Raw genomic sequence first — 16,005 nt, forward strand, 5'->3', positions numbered from 1 at the left:
TTAGATGGCAAAGTCTCTCCAAATTTGCATTTCTAGTACTTCAGGCATACATTGTAGCACATGGGCCATTAAGCACACTCAGCTGTGTGGCGGACAGGCGTCTTCTTCAGCTTTTCAGGCTTTCAGCTTAGCTGCTCCTGGGTGTTACTTGATGGTAACCATTCTTTTTTAAAAAAAAGATTTTATTTATTTATTTGAGAGAGGGAGATAGAGATAGAGCATGAGTGGGGAGGACTTGGAGAAGCAAGCTCTCCTCTGACCAGGAATCTTGATGTATGGCTTGATCCCAAGACCTTGGAATCATGACCTGAGCTGAAGGCAGATGCTTAACCTACTGAGCCCCCCAGGCGCCCCCCATGGTAACCATTTTTTTTAATTGTTTTATATTTATTTATTTATTTATTTATTTATTTATTTATTTATTTAGAGAGGAGTGAGAGGGGCAGAAGGAGAGGGAGAGAGAGAATCCCAAGTAGACTCTGCATAAGCATGGAGCCTATTGTGGAGCTCGATCTCACCACCCTGAGATCATGACATTAGCTGAAATCAAGAGTCAGGCACTTAATTGATCTACCCAGGTGCTCCCCATGGTAACCATTTTTCTAAAAAGGTTTTAATTATTGAGAGAGTGAGAGAAAGGAGAAGAGGCAGAGAGAGAGGGAGAGAAAGAATCCCAAGTAAACTCTTAGGCTGAATATGGAGGCTGATGTGCGGCTTGATCTTGCCACCCTGAGATCATGACCTGAGTTGAAATCAAGAGTCAGATGCTTAACTGACTGAGCCACGCAGGTGCCCCTCCATCATAACCATTTTTAAGTGTAGAATTCGGTGGCATTAAATATATTCACATTGTTGCATAACCATCACCACAATCCATCTTCAGAACTCATTTCATCTTGCATAACTGAAACTATACCCTCTAAAACACCAATTCCTTTCTTCCTCTAGCTTCTGGCAACTACCATTCTAATGAATTTGACTACTTTTGGTATTTCCTATAAGTGGAATCATACAGTATTTGTCCTTTTTTCATTGGTTTATTTTACTTAACATCATGTCTTTAAGGCTTATTCATATTGTAGCTTATGTCGGAATTTCCTTCCTTTTAATGGTTGAATAATACTCCATTATAGTACACACCATATTTTGTTTATCCATTCATCTGTTGATGAACACTTGGATTGCTTCCATCTTTTAGCTATTGTGAATAATGCTGCTTTGTGCACAAATGTACAAATACCTCTGAGTCCCTACTTTCAATTTTTTGGATATATTTTCAAATTAGTATTTTCATTTTCTTTGGGTAAATATCCAGTAATAGAAGTACTAGATCATATGGTAATTCTATTTTAAATTTTTTTAGGGAAATGCCATATTGTTTTCTGTAGCAGCTGCACCATTTTACATTCCTACCAATAGTGCATTAGGGTTCCAGGTTCTTCACATCCTTGCCGACACTTGTTATTTTCTTTCTTTTTCACAAGAGGTTTATTCTTTTCTCTTTTGTTCAAAATAACAAACTATATATCATATCCTCCCTTTTGCTTCTGTCCTAAATTCACTATAATATTCAGTCTAATCCTAGGCACCCTGATTAGTGCCCTAATTGCCATAGTTAATTTAAAAAAACAGTTTTTTTAAATCTGAACACACAGATTGTGCTTAATGCTTTGCAACCATTCCATTGATCTTAGTCTTTCTTCTCTGTGTTGTTGCAGTTGTTTTAAGTTTTTATTTTAATTTAGTATAGTTAATGCACAGTGTAATAGTTTCAGGTGTGAATTTAGTGACTCAACAATTCCATACATCACCCTGTGCTCATCACAAGTGCCCTCCTAACTCTCCTCACCTATTTCACCCACTCCTACACTTCCCTTCCAGTAACCATCAGTTTGGTCTCTATAGTTGAGAGTCTGTGTCTTGGTTTCTCTCTCTCTCTCTTTTTCCCTCTGCTTGTTTTATTTCTTAAATTGCACTTATTAGTGATATCATATGGCATTTGTCTTTCTTGAGTGACTTCTTTCCCTTAGCAGTATACTCTATAGCTTCATCCATGTCATTGCATCTTTTTTTTTGATAGTAGTTATCCTAATGAGTATGAAGGGATATCTAATTATGGTTTCAACTTGCACTTCCCTGATAATTAGTGATGTTGAGCATCTATTCATGTGTTTACTGGTCATTTGTATATTTTCTTTGAGTAATGTCTTCTTTGCTTATTTTTAAATTGGATTGTTTGCTTTTTTTGTTGTTGAGTGGTAGAGGTTCTTTATATATTGTACATACTAAACCCTAATCAGATATATGATTTGCAAATATTTTGTCTCATTCCATGGATTGCCTTTTCATTGTATTGATTGTGTCCTTTATTGGCTCAGTTTTTAATTTTGACATAGTCTATTTTTTTCTTTTGTTGCCTATGCTTTTGGTGTTATATCCAATAAATCACTGCCAAATCCAATGTCATAATCTTATCTTTTCTTCTAAGAGTTTTATAGTTCTAATTCTTACATCTGACCTATTTTGAATTAATTTTTGTATATGGCATAAGGTAAGAGTCTTATTTCATTCTTTGCATGTGAATATCTAGTTTTCCCAACGTTATTTGTTGATCTAAGCAGTGTCTTCTGAGGAAAAAATTTTAATTTTTTAAAAGATTTTATTTGTTTATTTGAGAGAGAGAGAGAGAGCACAAGCAGGGAGAGCAGCAGAGGGAGAGGGAGAAGCTCGCTCCCCTGCAGAGCAGAGAGCCCTATATGGCTGAGCTGAAGACTGAGCCACCCAGGTGCCCAAAGAAAATTTTAATTTTGATGAAGTTTATCATTTTGTTCTTTTTTGGATCATGCTTTTCACATCATATCTAAAGAATATTTTTAAATGTTTTATTTTTAAGTAATATCTACACCAAACATGGGGCTTGAACTTACAACCTGAGATCAAGAGTGGCATATTCTACCCACTGAGCCAGCCAGGTGCCCCTAAAGAATCTTTGCCTAACATAAGATTAAAAAGATTTTCTCTTATGTTTACTTTTATGAGTTTTATAGTTTTAGGTTTTACATTTAGGTCTATGGTCCATTTTGGGTTAATTTTGCATATGGTATAAGATATGATCCACAATCTTTTTTTTTTCCATGTATAGTTACCCAATTATTCTAGCAGTTTGTGTTGAGAAGGCTATCCTTTCTCCATTGCATTACATTTGTGCTTTTGTCAAAAGTCAGTTGTCTATATATGTGTGGGTTTATTCCTGGAGCTTCTGCTCCACTGTTGTATTTGTCTATCTTTATGCAAAATGACACTGTTTTGATTTCAGTAGCTTTATGCTAATTTTTGAAGTCAGATAGTCTTAGTTCTTCAACTTTGTTCTTTTTCAGAGTTGTTTGGCTTTTGGGGGGTCTTTTGCATTTCCATATGAATTTTAGGATCAGCTTGCCTGTTTCTTTTTCTTTCTTTTTAAAATTTTATTTATTTATTTATTCATGAGAGGCACAGAGAGAGAAAGGCAGAGATATAGGCAGAGGGAGAAGCAAGCTCCATGCAGGGAGCCCAATGCAGGACTTGATCTCAGGACTCAGGGATCATGCCCTGAGCCAAAGGCAGACACTTAACCACTGAGCCACCCAGGCGTCCCAGCTTGTCTGTTTCTACAAAAGAACCTGTTGGGATTGCATAAAATATGTAGATCACTGTTAAGGGAGAACATCTTAGCAATATTGAGTCTTTGGCTCATGAACAAGATATATTTCTCCTTTAATTTAGGTCTTCAATTTTTCTCAATATTTTGTGATTTTCAATGTACATGTCTTTCACATTTATTCCCCAGAATTCTTCCTAAATATTTCATATATTTTTTGGCTGTTTATAAAATTCTTTTATTGTAGTTGAAATACAATGTTGTATGAGTTTCAGGTGTACAACATAGTGATTCAAACTCTACATGTTATGTTATATTCACAAGTATAGCTACCATCTGTCAGCATACAATGCTATTACAATAACATTGACTATATTCCCTATGTTGTACCTTTCATCCACATGGCTTATTCATTCCATAACTGGAAGCCTGTACCTCCCACTCCCCTTCATCCATTTTGCCCATTGCCCCACTCTTCTTCCCTCTGGTAACCACCAGTTTGTTCTCTGTATTTATGTATCCGTTTCTGGATTACTTTCATTAAAAAAATTATTTTAGATTCCACATATAAGTGAAATCATATGGCATTGGGTTTTTCTCTGTCTGACTTATTTCACTTAGCATAATATCCTCTAGGTCCATCCATGTTGTTGCAAATGACAAGATCTCATTCTTTTTTATGGCTGAGTAATATTCCATCATATATACATACCACATCTTCTTTATTCATTCATCTATTGATGGACACTTAGGTTGCTTCCATATTTTGGTTATTGTAAATAATGCTGCAATAAACATAGGGGTGCAGGTATCTTTTCAAATTAGTGTATTCATTTTCTTCGGGTAAATATTCAGTAGTGGAATTCTTAGATCATATGTTATTTCTATTTTTACTTTTTGAGGAGCCTACATACTGTTTTCCACAGTGGTTGCACCAATTTAAAATCTCACCAACAGTGTATGAGAGCTTCCTTTTCTCCACATTCTTGCCAACACTTGTTATTTCTTGTCTTTTTAATACTAGCCATTCTGACAGGTGTAAGGTGTGATATCTCACTATGGTTTTGATTTGCATTTCCCTGATGATTAGTGATGTTGAGCATCTTTTCATGTGATTGTTGGTCATATGCATGTCTTTGGAAAACTGTTTATTCAGGTCCTCTGCTTAAGTTTTAATAAAAAAAATTTTTGTGCTGAATGTATTTCATATATATGTATTTTAAAGATTTTATTTATTTATTTATTTTAGAGAGAGAAGGAGAGAGAGAGTGAGTGAGAGGAGGAACAGAGGCAGAGGGAAAGAGAGGCAGAAAGAATCTCAAGCAGACTCCACACTGAGTACAAAGCTGGCCATGGGGCTTGATCTCATGACCCCAAGATCATGACCTGAGCTGAAACCAAGAGTGGACGCTTAGTCAACTGAGCCACCCAGGAGTCCCAAGTATATTTAATATTTTTGAAGGATTATACATGGTATTTTTAAAATTTCAATTTTCAGGGGTGCCTGGATGGCTCAGTCAGTTAAGCAGCTGCCTTTGGCTCAGGGCATGATCCCAGGTTCCTGGGACTGAATCCCACATTAGGCTTCCTGCTCAGCAGGGATCCTGCTTCTCCCTCTGTCCCTCCCCTAGTTCATGCTCTCTCGCTGGCTCTCTCTCTCTCTCTCTTTCAAATAAACAGATAAAAATCTTAGAAAATAATAAAAAAATAAAATTAGGATTTTCAGCCATTTACTGATAGTGTATATAAATACAATAATTTCTGTATGTAGATATTAAATCTTGAAACTTTTCTAAACTTAGTTGTATAGCTATTTGTAGATTTCATTGGACTTCTACAAAAACAATCAAATCAGCTGTGAATAAAAGACAGTTTTACTTTTTCATTTTTAATCTGTACACTTCTATTTCCTTTCCTTGCCTTATTGTGGTGGGTGGAACTTCTAGTACCTTGTTGAATAAGAATGGTGAGTATAGGTGTACCAGGCTTTTTCTTGACCTTAGAAGAGAAGCATTCTGTCTTTAGTAATTAGGTTTGTTAGCTGTAGATTTTTTGTTTTGTATTTCCCTTTAGCAGCATGAGGTACCAAGTTTTTTTTCAGGTATGGAAGTTGGATTTTCTGTGTTTCTTCATCTACTGAGTTAATCACATGGTTTTTCCTTTTTCTGTTCTTTTTTCATTTAAATTCAATTAATTACATATAATATATTATTGTTTTCAGAAGTAGAGGTCTCCTTAATGTGCTCTCCTTAATGTCCATCACCCAGTTACCCCCATCTACCCACCTACCTCCCCTCCGGTGACTCTCAGTTTGTTTCCTATAATTAAGAGTCTCTTATGCTTTGTCTCCCTCTCTGATTTTGTGTTGTTTAATTTTTTCCTTTCTTCCTTATGATCCTCTGTTTTGTATCTTAAATTCCACATATGAATGAGGTCATATGATAATCGACTTTCTCTGATTATTTCACATAGCATAATATCCTCTAGTTCCATTCATGTTGTTGCAAATGGCAGGATTTCACTTTTTAAATTCATGAGTAATATATATACATATATATATCTCACATCTCACATATATATATAATATATAGTAATATATATATACACACATATATATATATAATCTTTATCTATTTATCTGTCAATGGACATTTGGGCTCTTTCCATAGTTTGGCTATTGTGGATATTGCTGCTATAAACATTGGGGTGCAGATGCCCCTTTGGAACACTATATTTGTATCTTTGGGGTTAATACCCAGTAGTGCAATTACTGGGTCATAGGGTAGCTCTATTTTCAACTTTTTGAGGAACCTCCATACCGTTTTCTAGAGTGGCTGTTGGTGTTTGCATCCCCATCAACAGCATATGAGGGTTCCCTGTTCTCTGCATCCCTGCCAACATCTGTCATTTCCTGACTTGTTAATTTTAGCCATTCTGACTGGTGTGAGGTGGTATCTCATTGTGGTTTTGATTTGTATTTCCCTGATGCCAAGTGATGTTGAGCATTTTCTCATGTGTGTGTTGGCCATTTTTATATTTTCTTTGGAGAAATGTCTGTTCATGTCTTCTGCCCATTTCTTGATTGGATTATTTATTCTTTGGGCATTGAGTTTGATAAGTTCTTTATAGATATTGGATACTAGCCCTTTATCTGTTATGTCATTTGCAAATATCTCCTCCCATTCTGTTAGTTGTCTTTTGGATTTGTCAGCTGTTTCCTTTGCTGTGCAAAAGTTTTTTATCTTTTTTTTTTTTGTAGTAGACCGAAACTCTAGTTTATTTCAGCATCAGCAACATCTTAGCCATCACAAAAACAAACTCTACCAAGGGCGACAGAAGTCTCTATAGTGAGGCTAAGGGCTCAGCCTCCAAGTGGCAAACATCAGAGGGGTGCATGGCAAGCACTGCCCAGGCAATAAGTTAGGAAGCAGCAGGGCTGGTGGTGGTGGCAGATGCGGGCTGGGGCCTCACTTCTGGGCAGGCATGAGGTCATTAATGGCCTGGTCCTGCTCCAGCCACTGCCCCATCTCGATGAGCAGCAACCACCATCCACCATCATCCACCATCATCTGTACCAGCTCCACCTCTGAGAAGCCCAGGTGGTCTGTTGGAGACATCAAAGACTCCACCCACACCAGCTGTGTCCACACCACCTGTGCCTTGTTTCTGAAGTTGCAGCCGCTTGAGTACCTCCGGGAACTTCTCATGCTTGCCCAGGTGGGGCAGCTTGATATGCACACCTGCCTGCAGGCCTGTGCCCAGGTTGGATGGGCAGGTGAGGATGTAGCCCAGGTGAGGGTTCCACATGAATTCGTAATTCTTTGACTTGAAGAGTGTTTCAATCTGGGTGAGGCCGTTGCAGAACTAAGTGAACACCTCCTTCATGTTGCCCCCTTTCTGCATGGAGATGACCCGCATGTGTCTTCCTCGACGATCCACACCAGGAAGGTCTTATTGTCATTCTGCCAGATGCTGCGGGCGTCCAGCCAGTCGTGGACAGGAGTCGAGGCCAAGAGCAGGGGCGACACGGGCTTATCGAAGAGGAAGTGGTCGTTGATGAGCTGCTGCTACTCCCCCTCGGTCATGCTCTTGAGCGTGTAGTACTGGCCTGCCAGGTCGCTGTCCAGGATCGACGGAGCTTCCACCGCGAGCTTCTCAATGGCACGGTGCTCCCCGCAGCTGCAGTGCGGGGGGAGGCAGAAGCCATGGATGCTGCGACCTGTGCTCACCCGCGAGCTCAGCACATAGTTGGGGTCCAGGTCGTCGCCGCCCTGCAGGTTGTCAGGGTTGAGGCCGGTCTTGTGCTCGTCGCTGGGCTTGTAGCTGCCGTGCTGGTCCTCGATGATGGGGTCAAGGTCAAAGAGGTTGCTGCCTCAGTTTCCCTCTAGGATTTTGATGGATTCCTGTCTCACATTTAGATCTTTCACCCATTTTGAGTCTATTTTTTTTATGGTGTGAAGAAATGGTCCAGGTTCATTCTTCTGCATGTGGCTGTCCAATTTTCCCAAAACCATTTGTTGAGGAGACTTTTTTTCATTGGATATTCTTTCCTGCTTTGTTGAAGACTAACTGACCATAGAGTTGAGGGTCCATTTCTGGGTTCTTTATTCTGTTCCATGGATCTATGTGTCTGTTTTTGTGCCAGTACCATACTGTCCTGATTATAACTTTGTAATACAGCTTGAAATCTGGAATTGTGATGCTTTCAGGCTTTTTTCAACATTCCTTTGAATATTCTAGGTCTTTTCTGATTCCATACAAATTTTAGAATTGTTTGTTCCAGATCTGTGAAAAATGCTGATGGTATTTTGATAGGGATTGCATTGAATGTGTAGATTGCTCTGGGTAGCATAGACATTTTAACAGTATTTGTTCTTCCAATCCATGAGCACGGAATGTTTTTCCATTTCTCTGTGTCTTCCTCAATTTCTTTCAGAAGTGTTCTATAGTTTTAAGATTACAGATCCTTTACCTCATCAGTGAGGTTTATTCCTAGGTATTTATGGTTTTGGGTGCAATTGTAAATGGGATTGACTCCTTGATTTATCTGTCTTTTGCCTTATTTTTGGTGTATAGAAATGCAGCTGACTTCTGTGCATTGATTTTGTATCCTGCCACTTTGCTGAATTCCTGTGAGTTCTAACAATTTAGGGGTGGAGTCCATTGAGCTTTCTTTTGACTAGTTTTAGGTATGGTATCTTTTTCAAACTTTTACTTTTTAACTCATTTCTATATTTATATTTAAAGCGTACTTCTCATAGGCAGCATAGAGTTGGTTCTTGCTTTTTAAATTCAATATGATGATTTCCACCTTTTAGGTGGTGTTTTGGCCATTTATATTTAATGTTGTTATTGATATGTTTAGGTTTAAGTTCATCGTATAGCTATTTGTTTTTTCTTTGTCCTATGTATACTTTGTTTTACTTTCCCGCATTTCTTCTTTTTAGATCCTGATTTGTGTGATTCCATTTGTTCTTCTCCTTATTAGTTATAATTAATTATTATGTTATTTTAGTAGTTGCCATAGAGTTGATGGTAGATATCTTTAATTCATCCCAATGTACCTGTAAGTATGTCTTACCACTTCACATGTAATATAAAACTAAAACCAATATACTTCCATTTCTCCACCCGTGGCTTTTGTGCTATTGTCACAAATTTTACTCTTCCAGATGTTATAAACCCTACAATATTGTTATTTTTATACTTTAAATTCTCTTTTAAAGAGATTTAAATATAATATATTCTTACTCATGCAGTTACCACTTCTGGTACTTTTCATGCCTGTAGCTCCAGATTTTTGTAAGATATCATTTTCTTTCTATCCGAAGAACTTCCTTTAATATTTCTTGTATTTGTAAGTCTGTTGGACACTGAATTCATTCAGCTTTTTTGTGTCCAAATAGTCTTTATTATGACTTTGTCTTTGAAAGATACTTTTCCCTGATATAGAATTCAACTAAAGAGGTTTTGTCTTTCAGTAGTATAAAAATTTTATTTCCTTGTCTTCCAGTATATTGTATTATTTCCAATGAGAAATCTCATACCATTTTAATTTTTCCTCTTTATACTTAAGGGTTTTTATCTAGTTATGTTTAGATTTTGTCTTATTTTTGAGCAATTTGGTTACAATACATTTTTTTAATTTATGTTTTTGTGATTTGAGTTCATTGAGCTTCTTGGATATGTAGGTTATGGTTTTTATCTCATTTGCAAAGTTTTGGCCATTGCTTCTTCAAATATTTTTTCTCTTTTCCTGATCTCCAGGGACTCCAATTATCAATGTTAGGTTGCTTGAAGTTGTTCCACAGCTCACTGATGTTTTTCTCTTTCATTTTTTGGATTATTGTTTTCTCTATGTGTTTCAATTTGGATGGTTTCTGTCTCTTCAAGTTCACTACTCTTTTCTTTTCTATTGTCTAGTATGCTTTTTACTCTTCTAGTGTATTGATTCAAATCAGACGTTGTTTTCAACTGTAGAAGTTCAATTTTGGTATTTTAAAAGTATCATTCTTCTATTTACTTTTGTGAGCATACAGTTAATAAACATTTAATACTCTTCTCTGCTAATTCAGAATCTGTGCCAGGGTCAGTCAGTTTTATTTGAATGCTATCATTATGGATTTTGTTTTCTGTCTTTTCATATGCCTGGTAATCTTTTATTAACTACCGGATTCACATTGTAAATATAACTTTTTTGATTGCTGGTTTTTTAAAAATGTAAACTTCTTGAGCTTTGTTCTTTGATGCAGTTAAGTTATTCAGATAGTTTGGTACTGTTCATGCTTTTAGGATTTGGTAGAAAGATCCAGAGCAGTGCTCAGTCTAGGGATTATTATTTTCTACTACCGAGATAAGACTTTTATGGGGTACCCTGCCAATGTTCTGTGAATTATAAGCTTTTGTAGTTTGGCTGATATTAGTGGCCAGTGTCCCAAGCCCTGTGTAAACACTAGTTACTGTTCTCTTTAATCTTTTCTGATAGTTCTTTTGAAAGCCTTGGGTAGTTTCCTCACACGCATAATGATAGTCTGCTAAATTCTCAAGGGGAGGCTTTACTAATTGTTGACATTCTTCTTTGTGCAGTCCTGTTTTTTTTTGTGTGTGTGTGTGCGTGCAGTCCTGTTATCACGGGTACTCTTTATATACAAATTCATGACATCTTGGTCTTAGACTTTCAGTTTCATCTCCTAAACGCAGGAAGTCTGCTGAACTCTGTCTTGGCTCCCTTTCCTTGTGCTTTGGAATGGAAATTATTTCAAGGCAGTTAGCTAAGGCAATCTTAATGCTCACCCAGTTTGTTTCCCATCTCTCAGGGATCACTATCCTTGGTTGCTTACTGTCTAGTTCTTTAAAACTTATTTCATGTATTTTCTTGAATTTTGGTTGCTTCCAGTTAGAAGGAAAATACTATCCCTATTACCCTATCTTGATTGGAAATGGATGTTGAGGAGTTCATATATTGTAGATCAAGACTGGTATCAAATATGTGGTTTGAAACTCTTTACTCCCATTCTGCAAGTCTTCTTTTCTTATCCCCCATAGTGTTGTTTCAAGGCAAGAAATTCTTTTTATTAAAAAAAATTTAAATTTATTTAAAAAAATTTTTACTTAAGTACATTTTGCCAACATATAGTATAATACCCAGTGCTCATCTCATCACGTGCCCTCCTTAATGCCCATCACCCAGTTACTCTATCTCCCCACTCACCTCCCCTTCTGAAACCCTTTGTTTGTTTCCTAGAGTTAGAAGTCTCTTATGGTTTGTCTTCCTCTCTAATTTTTCCTCACTCAGTTTCTGCCCCTTGCCTTATGGTCCCTTTCACTATTTATTATATTCCACACATGAATGAAACCATATGATCATTTTATTTCTCCAATTGACTTATTTCACTCAGCATAATACCCTCTAGTTCCATCCACATTGATATAAATGGTAAGTATTCATCCCTTCTGATGGCTGAGTAATATTCCAGTGTGTGTGTGTGTGTGTGTGTGTGTGTGTGTGTGTGTATCACATATTCTTTATTTGTTCATCTTTCTAAGGACATCCACAGTTTGCTGTTGTGGACATTGCTGCTATGAATATTGGGGTGCAGGCATTCCATCCTTTCACAACATCTGTATCTTTGGGATAAATACCCAGTAGTGCAATTCCTGGGTCATAGGGTAGCTCTATTTTTAACTTATTCAGGAACCTCCACACTATTTTCCAGAGTGGCTGCTCCAGCTTGCATTCCAACCAACACTGCAAGAGGGTTTCCACATTCTCCACATCCTGGCCAACATTTGTTGTTTCCTATCTTATTAATTTTAGCCATTCTCACCAGTGTAAAGTGGTATCTCATTGTGGTTTTGATTTGTATTTCCCTGATGGCAAGTGATGTGAAGCACTTTTCACAGCCGTTGGCCATGTGTAGGTCTTCTTTGGCGAAATGTCTGTTCATGTCTTTTGCCCATTTCCTCACTCGATTGTTTGTTTTTTGGGTGTTGAGATTAAGTTTTTTATAGATTTTGGATACTAGCCTTTCATCTGATATGTCATTTGCGAATATCTTCTCCCATCTGAAGGTTGCCTTTTAGTTTTATTGACTGTTTCCTTTGCTGTGCAGAAGCTTTTTATCTTGATGAAGTCCCAATAGTTCATTATTGCTTTTATTTTTCTTGCCTTTATAGACATGTCTGGCAAGAAGTTGCTGTGGCCAAGGTCAGTGTTCTCCTCTAGGATTTTGATGGATTCCTGTGTCACATTTAGATCTTTCATCCATTTTGAGTTTATCTTTGTGTATGGTGTAAGTGAATGGTACAATTTCATTCTTCTGCAGATGGCTGTCAAATTTTTCCAACACCATTTATTGAAGAGACTGTCTTTTTCTCATTGGCTATTCTTTCCTGATTTGTTCAAGATGAGTTGACCATAGAGCTGAGGGTCCATTTCTGGGTTCTCTATTCTGTTCCAATGATCTATGTGTCTCTTTTTGTGCCAGTACCAGGCTGTCTTGAAGATTTCAGCATTGTAATACAACTTGAAGTCAGGCATTGTGATGCCCCCAGTTTAGGTTTTCTTTTTTTCTTTTTTTAAATTAATTTTTATTGGTGTTCAATTTACCAACATACAGAGAAACACCCAGTGCTCATCCCGTCAAGTGTCCACCTCAGTGCCCGTCACCCATTCCCCTCCACCCCCCGCCCTCCTCCCCTTCCACCACCCCTAGTTCATTTCCCAGAGTTAGGAGTCTTTATGTTCTGTCTCCCTTCCTGATATTTCCCAACATTTCTTCTTTTTCAACATTCCTCTGGCTATTCAGGGTCTTTTGTGGTTTCATACAAATTTTAGGATTATTTGTTCCAACTCCATGAGAAAAGACCATAGTATTTTGATAGGGATTGCATTGAATGTGTAGATTGCTCTGGGTAGCATAGACATTTTCATAATATCTATTCTTCCAATCCATGAGCATATGACGTTTTCCCATCTCTTTGTGTCATCCTCAATTTCTTTCAGAAATGTTCTGTAGTTTTTAGGGTATAGATTCTTTACCTCTTTGGTTAGGTTTATTCCTCTTTGGTTAGGTTTATGCTTTTGGGTACAATTGTAAATGGGATTTATTCCTTAAATTCTCTTTCCTCAGTCTCATTGTTAGTGTATAGAAATGCCAGTGATTTCTGTGCATTGATTCTGTATCCTGCCACATTGCTGCATTGCTATATAACTTCTAGCAACTTTGGGGTAGAGTCTTTGGGGGTTTTCCATATATAGTATCACGTCATCTGGGAAGAGGGAGAGTTTGACTTCTCCTTTGCTAATTTGAATGTCTTTTATTTCTTTTTGTTGTCTGATTGCTGATGCTAGGACTTCTATTACTATGTTGAACAATAGTGTGGAGAGTCGGAATCCCTGTAGTGTTCCTGACCTTAGGGGAAAAGCTCTCAGCATTTCCCCATTGAAATGGTATTCACTGTGGGCTTTTTGTAGATGGCTTTTATGATACTGAAGTATGTTCCCTCTATCCCTATACTTTGAAGAGTTTTAATCAGGAAAGGATGCTGTATTTTGTTAAATGCTTTTTCTGCATCAATTGAGAGGATCATATGGTTCTTGTCTTTGATTTCTTTTTTAATTGGAGTTCAATTTGCCAACATAAAGCATAAAACCCAGTGCTTGCTTATCCCAAGTACCCCCTCATTGTCCATCACCCAGTCACCCCAACCCCCTGCCCACTTCCCCTTCCACTACCCCTTGTTTATTTCCCAGAGTTAGGTATCTCTCATGTTTTGTCACCCTCACTGATATTTTCATTCATTTTCTCTCCTTTCCCTTTATTCCCTTTCACTAATTTTTATATTTCCCAAATGAATGAGACCATATAATGTTTGTCCTTTTCCGAGGGACCTGGAGGGTATTATGCTGAGTGAAATAAGTCCTTGCTTTTTTTAATCCATTATCAGGTATATTGGTATGTAATTCTCCTTTTTGATGTGGTCTTTGTCTGATCTGGGGATCAAAGTAATGCTGGCCTCATAGAATAAGTTTATAAATTTTCATTCCATTTCTAATCTTTGAAACAGCTTTAATAGAATACGTATTATTTCTTCTTTAAATACTTGGTAGAATTTTCCTGGGAAGCCTTCTGGCCGTGGAGGCTTGTTTCTTGGGAGGTTTTTGGTGACTGCTTCAATTTCCTTGCTGATTATGGGTCTGTTCAGGTTTTCTATTTCTTCCTGTTTCAGTTTTGGTAATTTTTTAAAAAAGATTTTATTTATTTATTCATGAGAGACACACACAGAGAGAGGGGCAGAGACACAGGCAGAGGGAGAAACAGGCTCCATGCAGGGAGCCCTGGGACTCCAGGATCATGCCCTGGGCTGAAGGCAGGTGCTAAACTGCTGAGCCACCCAGGGATCCCCCCAGTTTTGGTAATTTATAAATTTCCAGGAATTCATCCATTTCTTCCAGATTGTCTAATTTGTTGGCCTATATTTGCTCATAATACATTCTTAAAATCATTTGTATTTCCTTGTTGTTGGTTGTGATCTCTCCTCTTTCAGTCATGATCTTATTAATTTGAATGTTTGCTCTCTTTTAAAAAAAAATAAGTCTGGCTAGGGGTTTATCTATCTTACTAATTATTTCAAAGAACCAGCTGCTAGTTTTTGTTGATCTGTTCTACAGTTCTTCTGGTCTCTATCTCATTGAGTTCTGCTCAAATCTTTATTATTCTCTTCTCCTGCTTGGTTTAGGCTTTATTTGTTCTTCTTTCTCCAGTTCCTTTAGATGTAAGGTTAGCTTGTGTATTTGAGATTTTTCCCATTTTTTGAGAGAGGTTTGTATTGAAATGTACTTCCCTCTTACGACCATCTTTGCTGTATCCCAAAGATTTTGAGCAGTTGTGCTTTCATTTTTGTTAGTTTGCATTAATCTTTTTAATTTATCTGTAATTCCCTGGTTGACTCAACCATTCTTTAGTAGGATGCTCTTTAACCTCCAAGTGTTTGAGTTCCTTCCAAATTTCTTCTTGTGAGTGAGATCTAGTTTCAAAGTATTGTGGTCTGAAAATATGCATGGAATAATCCCAATCTTTTGGTGCCATTTGAGATCTGATTTGTGACCCAGTATGTGGTTTATTCTGCTTAACATTCCTTGTACAGTTGAGAAGAATGTGTATTCTGTTGCATTTGGATAGAATGTTCTGTATGTATCTGTGAAGTCCATCTGGTTCAGTGTGTCATTCAAAAAGCCCTTTTGTTTTGTTGATCTTTTGCTTAGAGTGGAGTGTTGAAGTCTCCTACATTAATAGTAGGAGATTATTATTAATAAATTAATATTAATGTATTATTATGAATGTGTTTCTTTACTTTGGTTATTAATTGGTTGATATAATTGCCTGTTTCCACACTGGGGACATAAATATTCATAATTTTTAGGTCTTCTTGTTGGATAGACCCTTTAAGTATGATATAGTTCCTTCTTCATCTCTTACTACAGTCTTTGGTTTAAAATCTAATTTATTTCATATGAGGATTGCTACCCCAGCTTTCTTTTGAGGTCCATTTGCACGGTAAATGGTTCTCCACCCCTAATTTTCAGTCTGAAGGTGTCCTTAGGTCTAAAATGAGTCTCTTGTTGACAACATATGGATGGGTCTTGTTTGCCTGTGTTTTTTCTGGAGCATTTAGCCTATTTATTATGCTCAGAGTAACTCCTGAAGGATATGAATTTAGTTTCATTGTCTGATAGCCTGTGTTTTTTCTGGAGCATTTAGCCTATTTGTTATGTTCAGTGTAACTATTGAAGGATATGAATTTAGTGCCATTGTATTACATGTAGAGTCCCTGTTTCTTCAGATTTTCTCTGTTTCTTTGGGTTC

At 37.2% G+C, this 16,005-nt stretch overlaps 1 pseudogene; it reads right to left on the minus strand.

The window, feature by feature from the left end:
- Positions 1 to 7,104: 7,104 nt before the first annotated feature.
- The window catches only part of LOC121482519, a 119,531-nt pseudogene continuing 110,630 nt past the window's right edge, over positions 7,105 to 16,005 (minus strand).

The sequence above is a fragment of the Vulpes lagopus genome, chromosome X (assembly GCF_018345385.1).
Source record: "Vulpes lagopus strain Blue_001 chromosome X, ASM1834538v1, whole genome shotgun sequence".
In the NCBI taxonomy this organism is placed as follows: domain Eukaryota; kingdom Metazoa; phylum Chordata; class Mammalia; order Carnivora; family Canidae; genus Vulpes; species Vulpes lagopus.